This window comes from Mauremys mutica, chromosome 10, assembly GCF_020497125.1.
Source record: "Mauremys mutica isolate MM-2020 ecotype Southern chromosome 10, ASM2049712v1, whole genome shotgun sequence".
Classification (NCBI taxonomy): Eukaryota; Metazoa; Chordata; order Testudines; family Geoemydidae; genus Mauremys; species Mauremys mutica.
Genome location: NC_059081.1, coordinates 50,693,808 through 50,716,576, shown reverse-complemented (window position 1 = coordinate 50,716,576; position 22,769 = coordinate 50,693,808). Strand labels below are relative to the sequence as shown.

Below are 22,769 nucleotides of genomic sequence, written 5' to 3'. Positions count from 1 at the left end.
CCCAACCCCCCCTTCCCCATCCTCTGTCTGCCCCCCCAGAACCTCTGCCCGATCCAACCCCTCCTCCCCCGCCCCAGTCCCAGCCCTGGCCCTGGCCTCTTACCCCTGCCGGGGGCCAGGGTCGGAGCCGCAGCCGCGGGGGCCGGCTCCCCGGGCCCGGCCGACACCGGAGCCGGCGCCGCAGCCACGGGGCCTGGCTGCCCGGGCCGACACCGGGACCGGCGCTGCTGCCGTGGGGCCCGGCTGCCCGGGCCGACACCAGGACCGGCGCCGCAGCCGCGGGGCCCGGGCCGACACCGGGACCGGCGCCGCAGCCGCGGGGCCCGGCTCCCCGGGCCCGGCCGACACAAAGATAAAAAGGTAAGCCGTCCCGCCCCCTCCCCCACACGCCCGGCTTACCTGCCCACTCCTTTTTTCAGGCTTTCCGCGAACATTTGATTCGCGGGAAGCCAGGGAAGGGGAGGAGAAGGAGGGCGGAGCGTTCACGGGAGCGGTGTCATCTCTTAAGCCTGCTCGGATTGGCTGAGTCAGAAAAGCAGGCTATTACAACCTTTGCCAATCCGAGCAGGCTTTGTATGCATTAATAGCATACACCAGTGAGACCCCTCCCAGGATTGGCTCAGCCGAAGCCTGTTTATACCCGGCGTATAAGACGACCCCCAATTTTTGAGGGTTGTTTTTTAGTTTAAAAAGTCGTCTTATACGCTGGAAAATACGGTACTTTAAAGTAAAAAGAACTTTCAGTTCTCCATAAACTTGCCAGTTTGAAAAGCTGTCTTTAAATATATGTATTATTTAAATAATCTATCCTACCAGGCAGATTTTGCTCTTTGCTATAGGTAAGAATGTTCTCGATCTCATGAGTGGTTTTTTCCCCCCTCTTTTCTTGTTTTGTATTCCTACTTTTTTTTATTATTGACCTGTCTGCATGCAACTGACATTTGCTGAAGACTTTTCTTAAAGTCCATATTTTTTAAAGTATTTTTCATGTTGGTTGTAATTGTGTTGATTAGAAATAAGAATGACTCAGACTGGAATCTGTCAGAGTGTAAGGCATAAAAGAAATGCAATGCTGCCCTACTTTTCAAGTGAGTTATGATAGCTAGCTACATTACAATGGCCACTGCACATTAGTTGCAAACCTTAGGGCACAACATTGATCTGTAGACCAGTTATTTTTGGAACTTCCCTCCCTCCTGCCACTAAAAACTGGTTTAACAATTTTTACCTTTAAAATTTGAGATAGCTATAAAACAGATTTATATGTTCTAATAAAATATGAACCACTCTGATAAAACAAGACTATGCATAGGTCCCAAAAGCCATAGCCAGGAGAGGAACCACAGGGCACAATGTTTAAATTAATTTCCTGGCTCCCTCAAATCCTGTGTAGTTCATTCTTTGCAAATCTTCTATGCACAGAACTGCAGAAATGCATTTCAGGAGATTATCTAGGGTCAGAGGGCATGGCACTATATAAAAATCTAATCTAGATAGCACACCATCTGATCCACTCATGTCTCCTTCTCACGCACTTCTGCTCGGATTACTCATACTCCTGATAAAAGTAATTTATTTGGGTCTATGTGGGCAGTCTGAGGTCTGCCAGAATATCGGTGCAGATTAACTCTGCTTTAGCTGCCAACCACAGGGAAGGTAGTAGAAAGGCAGAGGGCTCAGCAGAGCAACAGAACAGAGTTGCCAATCAGAGGGACAGCAGACAGGCCTACTGGATGTTAGCCACACAAATGATGCCTCTGGGGAAGGGAGCTGAACCAGAAGTACACCACTGAGCACAGTTAAGGCTGAGGCTGAATCTCAGTTTGTTAATGCTCTAATCAGAGATCTATGAGGCTCTCTGGGGAGATTAGTGTCAATGGCTTGATATCAGACCTACCCGCTTAGTTTGGGTGTTCAGATGTCTATGAGTAGGGTGACCATATTTCCCTTTGCTGAATACGGGACACCTGGTAAAATTATTCGTATTCAAGCAAGTTCAATGGCAATCAATCAGAGCTATGCAATACAAACATTCAAATTAACATCAAGTTGACTGAGCCCCAGATAAAAAGAAATTCTGCGTAGTTGGATTCTTTTTATTTACCTTCTTATTCTTAAGGCTTTAGGGTTCACATGGGGAGGGGTGACACAGACATACATGGGGGGGGATGTGACGGGGTGACCGACCAACCTGATTCTCCCTGCCTGGCGCTCCCCACCCTCCATGCCTTGCTGGGCCCCCGAGACATACCTGCCTTTCCTGGTACCTCGCGCTGCATCTTCCTGAGGCAACATGTGGGGGAACGGGATGCAGGGTCACATGTCCCCCTCCCCAGATTTTTGCCAGGGTTCACACCAGAATGTGGCCAGCAGCAGCGTTTCGGTGCTGTGCGGGAGGGAAGGGACGTTTGCTGCTTCCAGCTGCAGGGGAGAAGGAGGGAGAGAAGGGATGACCTGGCCCTTGTGTCTTCGCAGAGCTCACCTCTTCTTCTCCTCCCCCTACACACTCAGTGTCTGGAAGCAGCTTGTCCCTTCCTGCCCACACCATGTCGAAAGGCAGTTAACATCTCCAGGCTGCTAAGGGTCACAAGCATAACCCAGTTACCTCCTGTTTCCGCCCCTTCCCCCATCTACAGTGTGGGCAGGAAGGGGTTAAGCCCTAAGGATGCATTTAACTGGCCTACAGAGGCTCCAGCGAACCGGGCCATGTGGCTCAGTAGGAGAGGATGGAGCAGCCCTGCACTCCCTGGGGGCAGGAGCAAGGGTATGGGAGGGTAGGGGGTGAAGATGGTGCTAAGCAGCCCAGGGAGCTGCTGTACAGCCTGCAGGCTCAGCGCATGAACAGGCTGTAACTTGCTGCCCACTTCAGAGCTTAGCTGAGGGGCAGAGAGGCTTCCCTATGCCATCGATGTGTGAGGCTTTGGCACATGCAGAGCTTGGTTCCTCCTGTCCAGCACCCCAGGCTGGGGGGTCTTGGGCTTTCCCGGGGCACCAGCCCAGCCAGAGGCGGTGGGGGGAAGGAGTCTGCCGGCCAGGCTGTTGGTGAGCTGAGTGCTCCAACCAGGGGCTGGTTCTCTGCACAGCGCTGGGAGCAGGATGCGCCCCGCCAGTAGCGATATGGAGGAACAGCGGGGCAGGGGGGGAGGGGCAAAGGGGCAAAGCAGGGAGAGGACAGTGAGAGAGGGAGCATGTAAAGGGCCAATGGGTGGGCAGCAGAGGTGACACATAACTGGCCGCTGCCTGGTGCCTGCCCACACTCGCCAGCCACCACAGCTCGCAGCACGCAGTCGGTGTTGGCCAGAAACGGGCCAGGGGGCAGGACCCTGCTGGCAGAGAGCTGGCGCGCAGCAGGGGCTGCACTGATGGACCATGAGGGGGAGAAGCTGCAGCTTCATCCCACCACCAGCCTTGCACACCCACCTCCATTGTCAGCCATGGGACCTCCCCCACTCACCACTGGTGGGAGGGCGAGCAGGGATCTGGCCAGCAGCACACTCGCCAGTATTAATGGGGGGAGGACAGAAAATACAGGACAATTTGCCTGTTTTTAAGAAAAAGTCAGGACACCTGCAGGAGGGCTTAAACATGGAACTATCCCTTTAAAAATGGGATGTGTGGTCACCCTATCTACAATGATAGACAGGATTAGGTTTTTTTTAGTTACAATCAGGCTGTTCAAAGGCAGTTCTCTTTGCAGAAAAGCAAGCAACAGTTCAATTTTTCGGCCAAGCCAAAGAGGGTAGTATAGCACTCTTTGAGCCTTGCAATCTTAGCAGCAGTAACAACTATTGCTGCTGGACATGAACTGACATGATTTAAAAGGGAGAGTAAATCTGGCAAGATATGATTGCAGTCATATATTTTAAAGGCAGTTATTTTTCCTAAAAGGTAAGCAATAGTTTAATTTATCAATAAAGCTAGAGAAGGCTTTGTAGAAAAATAAATTACCATTTGATTACTTGCTCCTGCAAAGAAAGAAGATTTTTTTTAAAATTTTCTGTTAGGAAGGAGATTGCCTGTAAGATTTTTTACTAGGGCTGTCAATTAATCACAGTTAACTCACGTGATTAACTCAAAAATTAATTGTGATTAATCGCAGTTTTAATTGCACTGTTAAACAATAGAATACCAATTGAAATGTATTAAATATTTTTGATGTTCTCCTACACTTTCAAATATATTGATTTCAATTACAACACAGAATACAAAGTGTATACTGCTCACTTTATATTATTTTATTACAAATATTTGCACTGTAAAAATGATAAACAAAAGAAACAGTATTTTTCAATTCACCCCATACAAGTGCAGTAGTGTTATCTCTTTATCATGAAAATGCAACTTACAAATGTAGATTTTTTTTGTTACATAACTGTACTCAGAAAAAACAACAATGCAAAACTTTAGAGCCACACTCAGTCCTACTTGTTCAGCCAATTGCTCAGACAAACAAGTTTGTTTACATTTACTGGAGATAATGCTGCCCACTTCTTATTTGCAAGGTATATACATGCCAGATATGCTAAACATATCTTCATGCTTTGGCCACCATTCCAGAGGACATGCTTCCATGCTGATGACGCTCGTTAAAAAATAATGCATTAATTACATTTGTGACTGAACTCTTTGGGAGAAAATTGTATATCTCTGGCTCTGTTTTACCCGCATTCTGCCATATATTTCATGCTATAGTAGTCTCGGATGATGACTCAGCACATATTGTTCATTTTAAGAACACTTTTGCTGCAGATCTGACAAAACGCAAAGAAGGTACCAATGTGAGATTTCTAAAGATAGTTACAGCACTTAACCCAAGGTTTAAGAATATGAAGTGCCTTCCAAAATCTGTGCAGGATGAGGAGTGGAGCATGCTTTCAGAAGTCTTAAAAGAGCAACACTCTGATGCGGAAACTACAGAACCCGAACCACCAAAAAAGAAAATCAACCTTCTGCTGGTGGCATCTGACTCAGATTATGAAAATGAACATGCAGCGGTCCGTACTGCTTTGGATTGTTATCAAGAAGAACCCGTCATCAGCATGGACGCATGTCCTCTGGAATGGTGGATGAAGCATGAAAGGACATATGAATCTTTAGTGCATCTGGTATGTAAATATCTTGCGACACTGGCTGCAACAGTGACATGCAAATGCCTGTTCTCACTTTCAGGTGACATTCTGAACAAGAAGCAGGCAGCATTATCTCCTGCAAATGTAAACAAACTTGTTTGTCTGAGCGATTGGCTGAACAAGAAATAGGACTGAGTGGACTTGTAGGCTCTAAAGTTTTACATTGTTTTATTTTTGAAAGCAGTTATTTTATGTACATAAAATTCTACATTTGTAATTTCAACTTTCATGATAAAGAGATTGCACTACAGTACTTGTATGAGGTGAATTGAAAAATACTATTTCTTTTGTTTTTTAAAGTGCAAATACTTGTAATAAAAATAAATATAACGTGAGCACTGTACAGTGTATTCTGTATTCTAATTGAAATCAGCTATTTGAAAATGTAGAAAACTTCCAAAAATATTTAAATAAATGGTATTCTGTTACTGTTTAACAGTGCAATTAATCACAGTTAATTTTTTTAATAGTTTGACAGCCCTAGTAACCAGATTTAATGCCAATATTATGATATATAATTACATTTTAATTTTTAAAAATAAATGGAATATTCAGAATTAGATAAGATAGGGATGACAAAATTAGCAGCAAGCCATGCACATGTGAGGGACCCATGACAGCCCCTGGTTTTATGTTGTAATGTAATATGATCAGTAAGTATGAATACTAAAATTTTACTATAGAAATGAGGGTTGTGAATTATTGGATTGGGTGGACTAGAAATGTATGAGGTCTGAGGAATATTAGCTATACAATTTTTCTTGTGTCCACACTCACTCTCAGCATGTGGGCCTCTTTAATCTTGCACCAAAATCTGAATCATTAGGTAACTCCAAAAAAAGATATGATTAGAGGTAACAGAACAAAACTCAGTTCAGATAGTGAGAACTGCTGTTCCTTATTCTGTTAAGGGATAGAGGCAATTTGCAAAGAAAAAAAGGGAAACAAACAAAAACCCCAAACTACAAACAAAAACTTGGGCTGGGCCATTTCTTTTTTTTTGGTTTATTTATGATGTATAAAAATGCCTGAAAAGTGGTGGTGAGTTTTTTGTTTCTACATTTCAGCTGGAAGTAATATACCTGATAACAGTAACACACACTTTGTGCAGTGGTTTTCCATTTTACTTTGAACATTTTCCTAGCTATTCACATGTCTGTGTTTGTACATTGTAACAGTATTTTGTGCTTGTACAATAGATTTATCAGTAAACATTAGTAGACTGAATGGATAAAAGATTTATGGAAGTAGATTCTGTGTTGCATCTCCGTTGAGATATAGCACAGAATGTAAAGATCAGGAAAGGTGAGGACCAAGGCGGTTTTATGATGGATTCTGAGTTGCTCTGGAGGGCCCACTGGCATCTGAGTTAAGGTCTAGTTAATAGCAGCCTTACCTGTGCTGCCAATGGGTTATTCTGCAGACCAGAATCCCCATATCACTGAATGATACAAGCAAATAACTGCCATACCCCATATTCCGGGGCCTACATTAGGGGTAATGAAGGGCTGTTTACATTAATAAGTCTTATGGTGCACTGGTATCAGATGGGAATTCTTCCCTGGCCCTCTGCGTACTGTGCATCCTGGCTCTTGAACTTCTGACCATTGTCATATATGTCTCAGAGGGTCACTACATTTGTCCACCCCCGATACAGGGGCTCGAGAAGGGACAATAATCTGGGCAAAGGGAATAATGGGGAAAAAATCTTAATAGGACTGAGGGAAGACAGCAGCCAGCCAACACATTAATTCTAAAAAAGAAATCATGGAATGACCTGACATTTGGATTAGTAGATTCAGACCAAATATAGATGTCTGTACAGTTAACATACTTTGTTATTTGAATAGCCTATTTTATATACAATGTATGTCCTTGGGATGGAGTTTTAATTAAAAAAAAGTTAGCTATCAAGATAAAACAAAAAATTGTTTGGCATTTTGAGACTGTTGTTTATGCAACTTGAGGCTGATAATAGGTGGCTTCACCATATTGGATTCTTTTCAAGAACTTTTCAGAGTCAAAGATTTTTTCTCTATAAAAATCTAATCCTGTGACAGATAAAAAATAAAACGTTAACATCACAACTTCTTCAATCAGTTTTCTCGGAAAAAAATTCAACAGTGATATACTAGACTGTTATGATTTGCAGTGCTAACACAAGAAAGGAAAGCTAACAGAATAAAAAAGCCTTAAGGTCATTTGTTTTAAAGACATGGCAAAAGATTTAAAATCCAACCACCTGTCATTCACCTTGCAGAAATGCCCAGTTTGTAAACCAAATTTCATTTTTTTTGACATTTTAAAAGCTATTACATACAACCCCTCTGCATGTCAAACTTGGTATAGTCTCAGGGGTCCTTGGCTTAAAAGCCTAATACTGCAAGTGCTGAAAGTCTCCTGGGAGGTGCTGAGCAAGGGAGGAACCAGTATGGAAGATGGTATGACTGGTAGAAATCAGTGCAGAGAAATGGGCAGAAGCAGACTTATGCTGAGCCTTGAAGGGAGGATGAGATGCCTAGTGCTTTCAAACACATATATAAGACAGACTTTTGTTTAATGAGAAGACTGTTGGACAACAATCCTCTTGCTGTTCTTGATGGAAACAAACTCATGACCACTTATGTAAAATAAGTATGGAGGGACTTTAACAATTTATGACAGTGAAGAACGTGGAAGTTTTCTGTATTAACTGAATTACTTTTATCTGTAGGTTTGGTGGTTATTGTGTTGCTGGCAAAATGGTTAAATCAGTCTTAGTTAGCTTTGGTTTGCAGAACTAAGCTTAGTGATTGTAGCCAGCCTCAATTTCTGGTACTTGTAGGTGCTAATTGCTTTGATGTTTACCTCTAGTGATATGGAATCAGGACTCTGGTTTATCCCAGGAGGCAGAGGGAAAGTCCCAGTCTGTGTCTTAAGAGGGATTAAGATGGGAATTATTAAACAAAGAGCTTGAAAGCAGTTAAAAGCTGAGCCTCTGAAAAGACAGAGGGTCATTACAACATACTTGGAAACACAGAGGGTCTGAAGAGAAGCAAGCTGTTACTTGGTCCCCAGGAGAACAGGGGCGGAGGTGGGTACCAAGGCTAAATTGGTCCTGCTTAACTGCCTGAGGGAAATGCTAAGCTTAGGTAAAACAATGTGTTAGGGTTTTCTTGTTTTAAGGTTTTTCCTCTCTGTTTGTTACATTCCTATGGAAAAATAAGTGTTATTTTGTTTTGAACAAGCTGTTCTCTGTCACTGCCCTTTTAAACTGTTCACAGCTTCCAGAGAGAAGTGTATAGGATGGAACAAAAAACTCAGCTGGCCCTGCTGAGGACTCATGGTTGGTGAACAGGGGTGCTGTGTGACCAGAGACCCTGTCTAAGGCTATGTCTACAGTATGGACCTTACAGCAGCACAACTGTACCAGTGCAGCTGCACTGCTGTAAGGCCTCCTGTATAGCCAATCTATGCTGGCAGAAGAGAACTTTCCTGCTGGGATAATTAAACCACCCTCAATGAACAGTGGTAGCTATGTCAGCAGGAGAGCATCTCCTGCCAACATAGCACTGTCCGTACCAGCGCTTTTGTTGGTGACATTTATGTCAGTCTGTGTGTGTTTTTTTACACCGCTGGCTGACAAAAGTTTTGCTGACAAAAGTGCTAGTGTAAACAAAGTCTAAGAGTGAGATGAATGCAGGATTGCACCCTAAGAGAAATATAGGCCTGGGCTTAGCAGTTGGAAGGGGTGTCCAAGGAGAGCCTGAGTGAGGGGTCAAAGGTACTGCTCATCCTGGAACCTTCTTTGTAGGAGAAGCCAGTACCATTTTTGGTCTTTCATTCTAAGGGATCAGTGCATTTGTGGTTATATGTAAGGAAATACTGTTTCGTCAGAACAATACTGCAGCTGGCTATCATATCCCTAGAAGGAAAAACTTAACAATGGCAACAAAGATATACCAGGAGGTTTGAGGAGGAAGGAAGACATGACATATTCTTTTGTCAATATATGGAATTGGACATTGGTTTTGGCAGCAGCTTCACACAGGAAGAAGTGATCCTATAAGGTGGGAAAACATTTTGGCTGGAATTGTGGGCCGTCAGCACTGTTGTAAATCAAGCCCTTAGCCTTTCTGTGTCACATTTTACACACCTGTAAAATGAAAATAATGCTCACCATAATTACTTCCCAAGTATGTTGTAATGATTAATTAGTTGTATGCACCGCACTTTGAAAACATAAAGCATTATGCACAGTAAATGCTAAATAATATCAATTTTACTAATAAGACAGCACTCAAATCAGAGAAATATTTTCTTTAAAATCACAAGAAATTCTTTCATTCACTTCTGTTTTCTCAAGCCTATACAACAATAAAAAGAAAATCCCATGTAACCCAACAGAAAGCATTCTAAGCAGTGCTAGAGATGCTCATCTTGGATGCACAACACTGGTCTGCAGCGTAACTAAGGGCTTAAGCAAACATAAGGCATTAAAATACTACAAAGAGGATCAGAAAGACTTGTGACTGAAAAATCACGAACCAGAATTATAATCAGTAGAGAAGTCAAACTGACACAGAGCAGGAAAATAATAAATCAGGGGCAAAGGAAAGCTGTGGTTATCAAAAACCTAACAACCATATTAAAATACAAGAGTTATGTTTTTTCTTCAATTCACACACTCTCAGTATCAATAATGGGAGTAGCATGTATGCAGAAGATGGAGAATACATCTGCAAGAGTATGGCTGTGGGGGAGTGAATAGATCATTCCAGGCTACACTAATAAATAGAATAAATAATAATGTATGTATATGTGTATGTGAATATATATATATAATTAATCTAAAGAGAGAGTGACACTGATTGTCATGGTAGCCAGGTTCATAGCTCCCCATCAACCTTAAAAAGTTTGCTTGTTCTCAGTCTCCTGGAATCACACTGCCTCTGGTAACCTTGGAGAACAAAGGCTGTACTGCAATATTCTACACCAGATTTGGCCACAACATAGGGCTGAAACTAGGGCTATCTCCCTTCCCAACTGAAATGTAAATCTTTGTGGTTCCCAAAAAATTATCTGACAAAAGAAGGAAAGTCACCATCCACATGGCCCATTGACATCCCCAGAATTAAGAGCCTTGTGTACTCTGAGAGCAACAGCCAAAGGACTAAAATGTGTCACTTGTCATACCAAGGAAAACAACACATACTTCCAGACATACTCTGGAAGTATGTGTTGTTTTCCTTGGTATGACAAGTGACACATTTTAGTCCTTTGGCTGTTGCTCTCAGAGTACACAAGGCTCTTAATTCTGGGGATGTCAATGGGCCATGTGGATGGTGACTTTCCTTCTTTTGTCAGATAATTTTTTGGGAACCACAAAGATTTACATTTCAGTAAATGTAGTCACACCATATAGTCACACCATATAGTAAACACCAATAGCAGTCTGAAGCCCAGCCCATCAGACGTCATTGGCTAGGACAGAGCATATAAAAACAGACCCAATCCAAACTCTTGTATTCATACTGTAAATGTTTGGATTATATAAACCAGGACATTTCTTTCAATGTTTTTCAATTTATTTTTTCTCAAGTAAGGAAGAAAGAAGCCCTTACTTATATGTAATTAAAAACTTCTGTACATTAAGCCATTACTATCACTTACCTCTGGTGCTTAATAAGAGCCTTTGGTGATGTCAGATGGGTTTAGCAGGGGTTAACTTCCTGATGGAGACATTTTACCCATACATATTACCCTCCCCTCATGTGTTTGTGTGTTTTGAACAGCCTATATAAGAGTAATAACTTCCCCTCTATTTCCCAAAGATAGTCAAGAAAAAAATAATTGTAAGAATAATAATTTAAAATACAAAACTCCAAAACAATACCTTCTCCAGTTTAAGAATCACTTCCAGGGCAGCCCACTGCAAAAATATATAAAAAAAGAGATGCTAGACATGCAACTCTTGGAGTCTGAAAAACATTTAAAAATACAAACAGATCTGACTGCAGGCAAAAATTGAGATAACTGTAGGATTGAACTACAAGGTTTGGTAGTGACTATAAATAGAAAAATTAAAACACTGTTGTATGGTTGTGTACATTCATGCATTTAAAACTAAGATAATGTGCATCTTAAAGAAATACTGTACCCACCGTGTGTAGTCCAACAGTGTGAAAGTTTTCACAGTGAGATGTCAATGTCACTAAGAACAACCTGTAAACAGCATTAAAAAAATTATGGAGCCAGAGTTTTAAATAGTTTTTCATTATAAACACAATTTTCACAAATTTCCTGCTCCCCCCACAATCACTAACTTTCCCCAAACTAAATTAACCTGCCTAAATTATCTCTGCCAGAGGATATTTTCTAGAAGTTTGTGGTTAATTGCATCAGGTACTTGTCAAGTCTGAAACTGTAGGTTTTCATTTTTGCAAAATTCCCCTAAAACATTTTGCAGCATTATATCTCAAAAACACTTTGGTCTGGAAACTGCACATTGGCTTACCCTATAATTCCTAAGGACTGATGTCTGTTTTCATAATTTTTTTTGTGTTAACATGCTATATTGTTTACAAACTTATGCGAGCACCATGGTGTTTACAACTGTGCACCTCCCTTTGGTAGTTTAAGAAATTCTGAACAGAACAAGGAGGGTACATGAGAGTTTGAAGACTTAAATCCTTTACATAACTTAATCCCCAATTATCTTATTGTCTGTGGCAGGCGTCAAGCCCATATCCTCAGCCATATGCTCTAGTAGTTCTCTGCAGGGTCCCTGTCAAAGTTAAGAAAACTTCATCAGAAGTTCTAATGAAGGGACCCTGGTAGAATATATAAGTTCTACAGGAGTAGAGATGTGCTGGGAAGCTGCTGGAGTTTTTAAGCTAACATCTTGCCTCTTACCTTTCATATACAAATAGAACAAATACCTATCCCTCCCAAACCTATATTCCTACAGCATCTTCACAACTTACCCTCTATATATATACAGTCACCAAACACCCACCACTATCTACCGCTGCTCTAAAGAAGAGCAAATCCAACACATCCAAGTCAGAACAAAATTAAATATACTCCTTCACTCTTTTCTATGTAAAGTTTATTTAAAAACCCCAACATATTTTATCTCTCAGTTTGATTCAGTGACCTAAAAATCCAAGCACTTCATTCTATAAAGAAGACTTCTCAGGTTAGTAGTTAGATTTTTACCATGCCACTTTCATGTAGAGGTCTAAGGGGAGTTAATTTGCATATAAAGTATAACAATTTTATTGTTAATTATCCCAAGGGTGTAAGTGGTGGTTGTATTTATCACACACACTAAAAGTACATCACATGTACAGAAGCTCCCCAACTTACTATTTTAAAAACAAAACCAGCCAACCAACCACTTCCATCATCCAGAGGGGTATTAATGTAACGCTCTGTCACCTATGGTGATGTTGTTAATTGACATTCAGTGCAAAGCTCACAAAACTCCACTACATCCAAATATATCCCTGACTATTAGAATCTCTCCAGGATGCTAGCAGTAGATGACTTCCCCCTACATGCTTTTCTCGCTGTTCAGTAAGTTCTATAGTTTCATGGTTATTCCATAACTGGAACAAACTGTATTTTTCTGATCTCATGATATGCTGCAGTAACTCTGCCAGGCTCAAAGTATAAGAGGGGTAGCCGTGTTACACTCAATTTTACCTAAGACCTCTCAATTTTTTAAGCTGGCAAAATAACTAAGTAATTCCTTGAAAATCTGTTTTCTAGTTACAAAATCCTTACCTACATCATATTCCTCATGATTTCTCACAATCACCATCTATTAAATCAAGGATACCAGAATGCACTGTATGGCTCAAGGAATTGGGATATATAGAAGATAAGATTCTGTGTAAATCCAGAGTAGCTCCCTAAAGTCAGTGGAGTTACTCAGGATTTACAATGGTGTCTGCATCACAGAAACCACCATCAAGTAGATATTAATTGATGACTTAGTTGGCAGTCGCAGTAGAGAAGCTAAAGGAATGATGATTGGAAAACCTCTCTCATTTCTAAAAGTAGTCTCTCCAGATCAGGGTAGAAGCTAGGGAGATCAGCAGTTTGTTATTTTAAGGGATGCCCCTTTCCTAGTGCCAAATGTCCTGTATCATGACAATTTAGGATATTGCTAAAATATCAGACTATCATCACACAAAGGATCACATACAATTATAAAATGTATGATTTTAGTCTATGAATAAGATATTCTTAATCACTGTTCCCTAAAAATAAATGCTGTCTTGCATTTTTCATACAGTTGATTACTTGTAATGTGATGTATTTGTGCTTTTATTATTCTATAATGTACTGTGATATGGTAAAATCTGATGTAATCTCCAAGACACAAATGGATCACATAAGATTAACAGCACAGTTGTCCTATGCCAGGCGATTAGGCAGTGGCCCCCAGTCTACAAGCAACAGTCATCCAGATCAAGTGTTGGTTGCAACTTGAATATAATTCTTCATTCTCTTTTTGACTTTGTTACTTTTTTTTCCTTTTCAGTGTCAGAAGTTTGTTGTCTGAAACAATGAATAAGTCGTTGTTTTCTTCATTTAGATCAAAGGTTCAAAATATGACATATGCTGTTTCACATCTTACTAAATGGAACAAATTAGTCATATGCAAACACCCTGAGCACAGGCCAAGCACTTGGATGCAGCTTCTACAATAGAACTTGTGCCATTTAGCTCCAAAAACACAAGCCTCTACTCAATTAACTCAGAAGCAGTTCAACCAGTGCAGCCAGGAGAACGAACTCTTATGCATATGAATAAGTCTGACATATTCGTTTCAGTAAAGGTCAATAGTACACATACACACAAGCCAGTCTTTCATGTAATCTCCCCCAATTAAAGCAAAGCACATCCTCAAACTGCAACAATTTAGGGTTCACAATACTTCAATCCCACAGCCCAGCATTGATTTTAGTGAGGGTTATTGTGCAACTATCAAGCATTCTGTACAGCACTTTTGTTACTTAAAGTTTCAGTTCTGTTGGGTTGAGGGAGTTTATTTTGTTTATCCTTTTAGCAGATTTAATATTATTTATTAAGGATAGGTATAAAGAGGTTCAGGCAAATAATAATAATACTTAACATTTGTATAATGCTTTTCATCTTCCAGGCTATCTTATCTATTCTATGGCACTTAATATATACTACCCAGCCTGAACAGATACCTGAAACTGGAAATAAATCAAACCATTTCCTATCTGTCTACCCTACCTATTTGTATGGCTCTCATCACCATAATTATATCTGAGCACTTTGTGGATTTTATCCTTACAAAATCCTGTGAGGTGGAGAAGTATAATCTCCATTTTAATGATGGGAAACTGAGGCATGGGATAAACTAAATTACTTGGGAGACCCAGGTTCAATTCCTAGCTCCACCACAGACTTCCTTTGAGAGCTTAAGCAAGTCACTTAGCATCTTTGTGCCTCAGTTCCCTGTCTATAAAAAGGGGAATAATAATTCCCTACCTCAGAAGAGTGTTGTGAGGATAAATATATTAAAGATTGTGAAATGCTTTGAGATCTACTGATGAAAAGCACTATATAAGAACTACATATTACTATTATTGTATAAGGTCACTGTTGTATTAATTTAGATGAAATATATGGGCCAAAGGTGTTTAATATTACCCACTCACTGTCCAACATTAAACAATGTTAAACAAGATTCGAGATTTGGTATACAGAGACCTCAGTCTGCTTAGTACCATGGCAAACACGCCATTAAAAGCATTTTATCCTTTTATTAAAGATAAAGAAAGGAAGGGAAAATATTAAGATTTTTATTTTAACAACCCTTGTTCCCTTTCCCTTTAGCTGGAGAGAGATGGGCTGGACCTAGTATTGTTGCTGTTTTTCTTAAAGTCCGACTCCCATTTTATCCCAGGTGGTGTTTGGGATTTAGATGCATCTGGTAGAGGTAGTGATTTAATGTGTGTCCCTCTTTCTGGCCCAGTCTGGTCAGGACATCTCTCAGGATCAGGATGACGAAGGCCTGGGGTCCCAGGAGATGGTGGGGGTGTCAGCCATGAGGGTGAAGCTCACTTTGGTAAGTCAATTTTTCTCCCCAAAGTCTCTGTCTTTAAAGGACCTCAAAAGGGATGATGGGTGGAATAGCCCATCACCTCACCAACAATTAGGCCCAGTTTCCAACACACCAAATTTGGTTCACATGATCTTGATACAGTTAATCAGTTATAGCAATAGGCCTTTTTGTTTGGACTAATTCATTCTCTCTGTCTCTCTTTCGTACCTTTCCACATCAACATTTATAAGTCATTATAAGTTATTGTGACTGTGACAGTGTACCCCATAAGGCTTTATGGGGGTGTGCTCATAAATGTATGTATGGCATAACTGGAATAGGGTTTTGCTACATATGCCATGTAACTTATCTGTGTAAAGGTTATGATCTACTGGTTATGTTCATCCTAGTTGTATGCAGGCACCATTTGTGTGTTCAAAGTTATGAACATTGGCTGTATAATTGCTTAATTTCTAAGTAGCCTTAGTTAGAACATTTGGTCACTTCTTGGGAAAGGCATGTGCAAGTTAAGTGCTCAGTCAGGAAGCACTTAACAGACAAAAGAGCTTGGAAGATTCCAATCCACATAAGAAGTCTACCTGAGGATGTTCAAGGTAGCATGTGGGTAATGGCTGCTACCTGCAAGTCCTGAGTCATGCATGGGCATGTGACTTGCCCATGTGATTCTGAATCTCCATTTTGTGACTGGATTCTACACAGGGTGAGGAGGGGGTCTCCACCCACAAGAGAAAGTCTATTGAAACCCCTGGGAGACCCCTCCATTTTGTCTTCAGCTGGCTAAAGAAGGAGCCTCTTCACCCACCCCCACCCACCCCCGAGGATACTTAAAGGAAACTAGAACAAAGGACAGTAACTACAGGAGGTATGAGTGATTGCTGGACCCAGGCTAAAAGGAGATTAGTCTGTAAAAGGGAGCATTCTGGAACTGGTGAGGATCTTATCTGTATTTAAGTTTGATTAGACATAGATTTGCGTATTTTATTTTATTTTGCTTGGTTACTTACGTTGTTCTGACTGTTACCGCTTAAATTCTACTTTCTGTATTTAATAAAATCACTTTTTACTTATTAATTAACTCAGAGTATGTATTAATACCTGGGGGAGCAAACAACTGTGCATATTTCTCTATCAGTGTCATAGAGGGTGAACAATTTATGAGTTTACCCCACATAAGCTTTATACAGAGTAAAACAGATTTATTTGGGGTTAGACCCCACTGGGAGCTGGGCATCTGAGTGCTAAAAACAAGCCACTTCTGTAAGCCTGTTTTCAGGTAAACCTGCAGCTTTGGGGCAGGTAATTCAGACCCTGGGTCTTTGTTGGAGCAGACGGGAGTGTCTGGCTCAGCAAGACAGGGTGCTGGAGTCCTAAGTTGGCAGGGAAAACAGGAGCAGAGGTAGTCTTGGCACATCAGGTGGCAGCTCCCAGGAGGGGTTCTGTGATCCAACCCGTCACAGTGACATCTTATGAATGCATACTCACGTTTTACAGTTGAACTAACAGGGTATATTTTTAGGTTCAATTATCACAACATCACAGAGGGTGTCAACTTTGATGGATGACAAAGCATAAACACCACAGTACTTTTCACTTGTGTAACTCCTTCCACCAAAAGAACCTCAAAGTGCTCTACAAATGAGCAAAGTTCTTTACTTAATAATTAACCCTCTCATTACCTGTACAATAAGGTAAGTAAATATCATTATCTCTATTTTACAGGTAGGAGCATAAAGCAGTAAAATAATTTGCCCAAAGTTACAGAAGAGATCAAAGTTAAAAGTGGGAATATAACTCAGAATACTAACTCTCTATTGTGCTCTATAATTTTGACAACATATCCACTTTCTCATATGACGCCTACACATAACATAGTGATGAGACCAATATCAATACCTACTTTAGTATAGATACCATGGGTTGAGATTTTTCAATGTCTAGGGGGTTAGGATGCACATTAATTTGAATGAGTATTGGGCATCCAAATCCCCTCAATAGCTTGGAAAATCAAGGCTCATTAATACAAGAAATTATTCTCACAGAGTGAAACCCATTCCAATGGATATCTGTTATAAGCACCAACCAGTCCCTCGTCACTGACCCCACCATTTGCCCACCTGGTTTTGACTTGCCCCGTCCCCAGTGGTCCCTATTGAACAGGTTCTGGACCGGGCAAGGTCTCTGTGCAGACAAACCGTATCGCTGGGGCTTTTGTGACAGCTCTTTGTGCAGCTGTGGCGCAGCGCAGACGCCGCCGCACACTGTCGATGAATGCCTGCTGACTAGGTTCAGCGGTGGCCTAGAAGAACTGCATCACGCCACTGAAGATGCCATTGCTTGGCTAGATGACTGTGCACACACTACTAACTTCAGAGTGAAATCCTGACCACACTGACATCAATGGGGCCAGGATTTCACCCATTGCATTTCTGACTTGTCTGAAGTTAGGTAACACTGGAATTGCCACAGGAGAGCCTATTCTCACAAGATTTGAAAACCAAATATGTTGAATAACTTTTAGCAATCATCTTTGAGTTTTCGCAATTACATGTGTTTATGGAGGAAAAAATGTCCCAGACCTCTGCAACTTGTTTTATATAGTTTACTATAAGCAAAGTTTTAATTAAGGCTATGCTCAGTAAACTTGCAAATATTTGGATGCATCTGATTAAGATAAAGGCCAGAGGCCAGATTCAGACCTGGCATAAGTGAATCAATGAAGTAGGTAGGACCTGGTGAATTTACCTCCATGATTCTATACATATTTTCCCTCCAGTAATCTATTTAAAACATCTTCATGACTGCTTCCACTATTTTATTCATAGGTACAAAACAATGTTACTATCACTCTCCCATACAAACAGGTGAAGAGATGTTCACTGGCTAATGCCTATTGAGAAAAGTAGCTGTACCTTAAATCCAGGACTCTGAATCTTAAATGCAAAGAAGCTGTAATCACTTCTTTTGGGGCAGTTCCACTACAGCTGATTTATTTCTCACCACTGCTGAGCTCAGGCAACCAACTACTTACTGTCATCTCCTAGCTAGGATTAGTTGCTAGGCAGGATAAGCTTCCTAGTTAAGACATGCTCATGAATGCATTATGACACAATGGCAGGCATTAGGACATTACATGTATGCAGTGGCCTCCCATTTGACTTTTCATTACAGTGTATGCTATTTCATGACTATAGCAGTTTTCTCAAGCCCAGATAGCACCAATGTAAAGTATACTGTCATGGAAGTTGTTACTTAGAAATTTGTTTGTATTATAGTAAGGAAAATGAGAACCTTCTCTCACTGTATGTAGAAATGCTCTTCTGGAAATAATTTTGGTTCAATATTCCTATCAACAGGCGTAATATCAATTTGTCCATAATCTATAACTCAAATAAACCAGATAATGAAGCATGCCAGCCATTTTACATCCAAATTCACAACCATCTTATGGAATGTGGAGTTAGCTCACTGATTGTTACCAGGGGTTGTCAGTTTTATTTCTGGTTCTTCAACTAATTTAGGATTAAATTTTCATGTCAAGTAGGGCCTTTGAATCCAATGGGACTTCTCTTGGAAGAAAGTACTGCTTGAAGTGTGGGTAGCAGAGGCCTTTAGTGTTTAAGCTCTAAGGGTCAAGGGCATTAGGGCTAGATCCAAAGTCTTCTGAAGTCAGTGCGATTCTTTACATTGACTTCAACAGCTTTTGGATCATGCCCTTATTGTATATTCACATAGCTCCATTGACTTCAATGGTGCTCATCAGCATAAAGTCATACATGCGTACATATCCATACTTACAGTATTATCTACAAATATATACGAATAAAAAACCCAGCTATACTTGTTTAAGAGTTGAATTGCACATCATGTCAGGCTTCCTCATCTGCTGTCGTGTCCTTGAGTCTTTATTACATATTTCAAATCCAGTGTCATAAATCTAGATCTTTGAGGGTGGTAAGCTGCTCACTAGTGCAAATTTTACTGAATATTATTTTGATCCAAATAAAGAACTATCAACATAGAAATATTTAACTGTTTGTGTGTTGGTGCAGTTCCTTTATCCCCCCTAGGTGTGGGCTAGCAGAAGGCTTTTTGTTTGTTTTTCTGTGGGCTTTTTTGGTTCTGTGTGCACAGGTCTTTTGGTGACTCTAAAGTCTTGTTGCCACCCCAGTGGTATTTCTGAGAAAACTACTCCATTGACGAGGTGAGAACAGGATACTGGACTAGATGGACCTCAGGTCTGATTCAGTGTGACAATTCCTATGTTTCCAAATGTTTTTATTTAAAAAAATAGTTCTAAGATGATTTAACTAATAATCTCATAATATCCAAATGAATAAGTGTGAAAGGGTTTGTGATCATTGGGAAAGTAACCTCTGATGTCACACTCTCAACAAACAATGTAACAAAAGAGAGCTGAGGAATAGGAACTATTTTAAAGGCATAGTTCCATCACCCATGCAATGAGATTTTCATAGGACAACAACAGAAAGGGATGAAGTGGAGAATGGAGAAGAGGGAAAAAATGAAGGGCCACCCACCTAATTAGCTCCACTAATTAGGCTTGGCCCCTGAGAAGATGCACATGTAAGGTGAGGTGGTGGCCTTGGGGGAGATAGGAGGTAGGTGGGAAGGGGCAGTGGGGTGAGAAAAAGGGGTGGGTGGAATTTGGGACATGCAGGGCTGCTTTCCCCAGCTCCAGGGCTGCAGCTGCTGGGGAGAGACCCCACTCCTTCCCAGTGCCAGCTCAGGGGCAGGGGAGAGAGGGCACATCCATCGCATTAGAAAGGTAAGAGTACTGATATTAAAATATGACTCATGTGCTTTTATTTGTGTGTAACTTTAGCGCCCTCGTGGCCAAGATGGAGTCTGCTCTGCAGGCAGCTCTGGCCAAGAGACAGCGCGCGCAGGAATGCAGCAGGAGAAACCCCTTCCACCCCAGGGGCACCTGTTCCAACCCCCCCCAGAGTGAACACACCCACCCACAGGAATCTGGACAATGGATATAACAAAGGGAAGTATTTATTTACAGAGGGATGAGATATATAGGGGGAGCAGTAAAACAGGGCTGCATCCAAACCAAGGCCCCACAGGCCCAGTGGTAGCACAGTTTGACAGGGCAGACACCGAGCAATGTGTCTGCACACAGAGTTCAGGAGGCCTGAGCAAAGTTTCAGTCTGGTGGTGAGTCTTGGGGGGGCTCCTGGTCGTCTTCGGCTCCAGTGAACTTTCCCCAGCAAACCCCTCCGGTGCCCTCTTCTGCCGCTCTCTGCAAAGCCACACAGAGCGACCCCCTCCCCACTTACCTAGCTACAGCCTCCCTCCTTGTTCCCAGTGCAGAGTCACCAGCCCCAGTACTCACAGCCCCACGCAGCTCTGGGCAGGCGTGATACTGGCTCCAGCTCCGGCCTGTCCTCCTCGGGCGATTCCCCCCGGCACAGGGCTCCTCCTGGCTCCTGTCCTGGGCTGTCCCCGATCAGGTCTGTTCTCCTCAGGCAGGTTCTCCCTGCTTCACTTCTGCCGGGCCTGCCGGCTGCCTCTCCCTCCCTGGAGCTCCAGCCCCGCCCCCCTGGACTTTCCCTCCTTTTTTCTTACTCTCCCCCTCCCACCTGGGAAAAAGATTTAAAGGGGCCATGCTCTCTAAACCCCAAAGGGGTTACATGTAGAACCAAAAAAAGTTAATTATTATTAAGGCTATTTTTATATAGCGCTTTTATCCAAAGCACTTTACAATAGTTAGCTAACGATACAAACAATATTTGGAAAGATCCTTAAGTGGTCCACTGAGACCCTCAGCAATTTTCAAGTGGTCCGTGAACAAAAAAGTTTGAGAACCACTGCTCTAGGCAATTCCTTTTCACTATGACTTTGACTGTGGTCTATATGTCTGTAGGTTAATTTTTCTTGTCATCAGTTGATTTAAATGATCCCTGTATGATTTATTTTCCATGTTTAAGGTGCACTAATTTCAAATACAAACTCTCTGATATTTGTGACCATTATATCAAGCTAGACGCTATTCTTTTTTTATTACTTATCAATGAGATTTGTGTGTTCATTACTTTGGCCCACTGCTAAGACAAAAGTTCTGTTGAGGTAATTTTTAAAATGAATAATCTCTGTCAAAACAGGTCACCAAAAATGACCAAACAAACCCCAAGTCCCCTGATTTACAGTGATAGTACTTATGTCTGTGAAGAACAATGTTGGCTTCAAGGTGTTAACTAATTCTACAGATTAGTTAACTATTTAAAATACATTTTCTGTGAGGAATGGGTGAACCAGTTCAGATAAAATAAAAACCAACTTGCTCCTTTAGCCATTCCTCATACACAGACCTTAGTCTTTTGTGATGGACAAAACTATGACATTACCATAATAAACAAAAAACCTGCTTTGTTTGATCACCTTTTTATGTGTCATAAGTCCCAGGCAGTATTTCCAACCTAGCCCAAACTAGGAAGTGCTGGAATGCTATGAGCAAGTTTGTTCATGTTCTGTTTCAGACTGGCTTTTCTGTTGCAGTTCTGCAGCCTCCAATTTTTGGGAAGCACTGCAAGAGAGAAGGTTGCTCCCCAAGTTGGTCATCAAACATCATGTTTGTTTGCAAGAGGCTTCCTTTTTATTGTCCGAGAAGCATCAGAACAAGTAGGGCAAGTTATTTATAGCTGGTACAGCATACCGGAAAGAGGAGCAGCAGAACATGGGGCTACTGGGCGGCCCCTCACCGGCAGCTCCTCTGCCCCCAGCCCTTCCACGCAGAGTCTCCTCCAGCTCACAGCAGCAGCCCCATCGGAGGAGAGAGCTGGGGGCAGTACAGCCGCCGGAGGAGCTGCCTGCATTCTGCCCCTTTCCTCGTTGTGGTTCCCGGGAGAGCCCTGAACCGCAGGGCTTTCCCAGGAACCACAGCAGGGAAAGGAGCAGAACATGTGGCCACTGGCCAGCCCCATGCCAGCCACTCCTCTGGTGCGGTTGCTGTACCACCTCCAGCCCCGCCCCCCCAGCCCTGTCATCTGGCAGGGCTGCTGTACAGATGGAGGAGACCCTGTGTGAAAGAGCTGGGGTGGTAGACCCATGCTGGAGGAGCTGCTCCTTTCACCGCTGCAGTTCCAAAGGCACAGTGGGAGGAGAACAGAGCCTCCCCCATCCCCAGGTAAGGGGGGTGGATCATGGGGAGGGGATGGAGAGAACGTGGGGGCCCCAAGCTGGAGGCAGGGTGGGAAGAAGTCACGTGGAGAGTCACAGGAAGAGGTCACGTGCCCACCATGGCTCCCCCCACTTACCAGTAAGAAATGGTTTCCACTTGCACCACTGCTGAGGTAGTGCCAGACAGCCATAACATAAATAATGGAAATAAAATACTCTGGGCCAGTTTCTCATCTAGTGAAGGATGGCGCTATGCTAATTTACACAAGCTGAGGATCTGGTCCTGGGAGCACAAGATCAGTTTCAGTGCTTCACTATAGTAGTGGCAATTTCTGAGGCATCTCCCTTTCTTCTCTACTGTAATACAGGGCATTTATATTTTAAATTACTCTGCTGTTTATTTTTCT

The 22,769-nt window shown here is 42.0% G+C and overlaps 1 long non-coding RNA gene across 2 annotated transcripts in view; it reads right to left on the bottom strand.

Moving 5' to 3' along the window:
- Window positions 1-18,257, bottom strand: part of LOC123343310 — a 53,466-nt gene extending 35,209 nt beyond the window's left edge. For both annotated transcript variants that reach the window (XR_006572188.1, XR_006572187.1), the window contains exons 1-3: window positions 18,129-18,257; window positions 11,273-11,333; window positions 11,005-11,040 (exon numbers count right to left, since the gene is read on the bottom strand). This is a non-coding gene — a long non-coding RNA (uncharacterized LOC123343310). The remainder of the gene's footprint in view (window positions 1-11,004; window positions 11,041-11,272; window positions 11,334-18,128) is intronic.
- Between the last annotated feature and the right edge of the window lie 4,512 nt (window positions 18,258-22,769).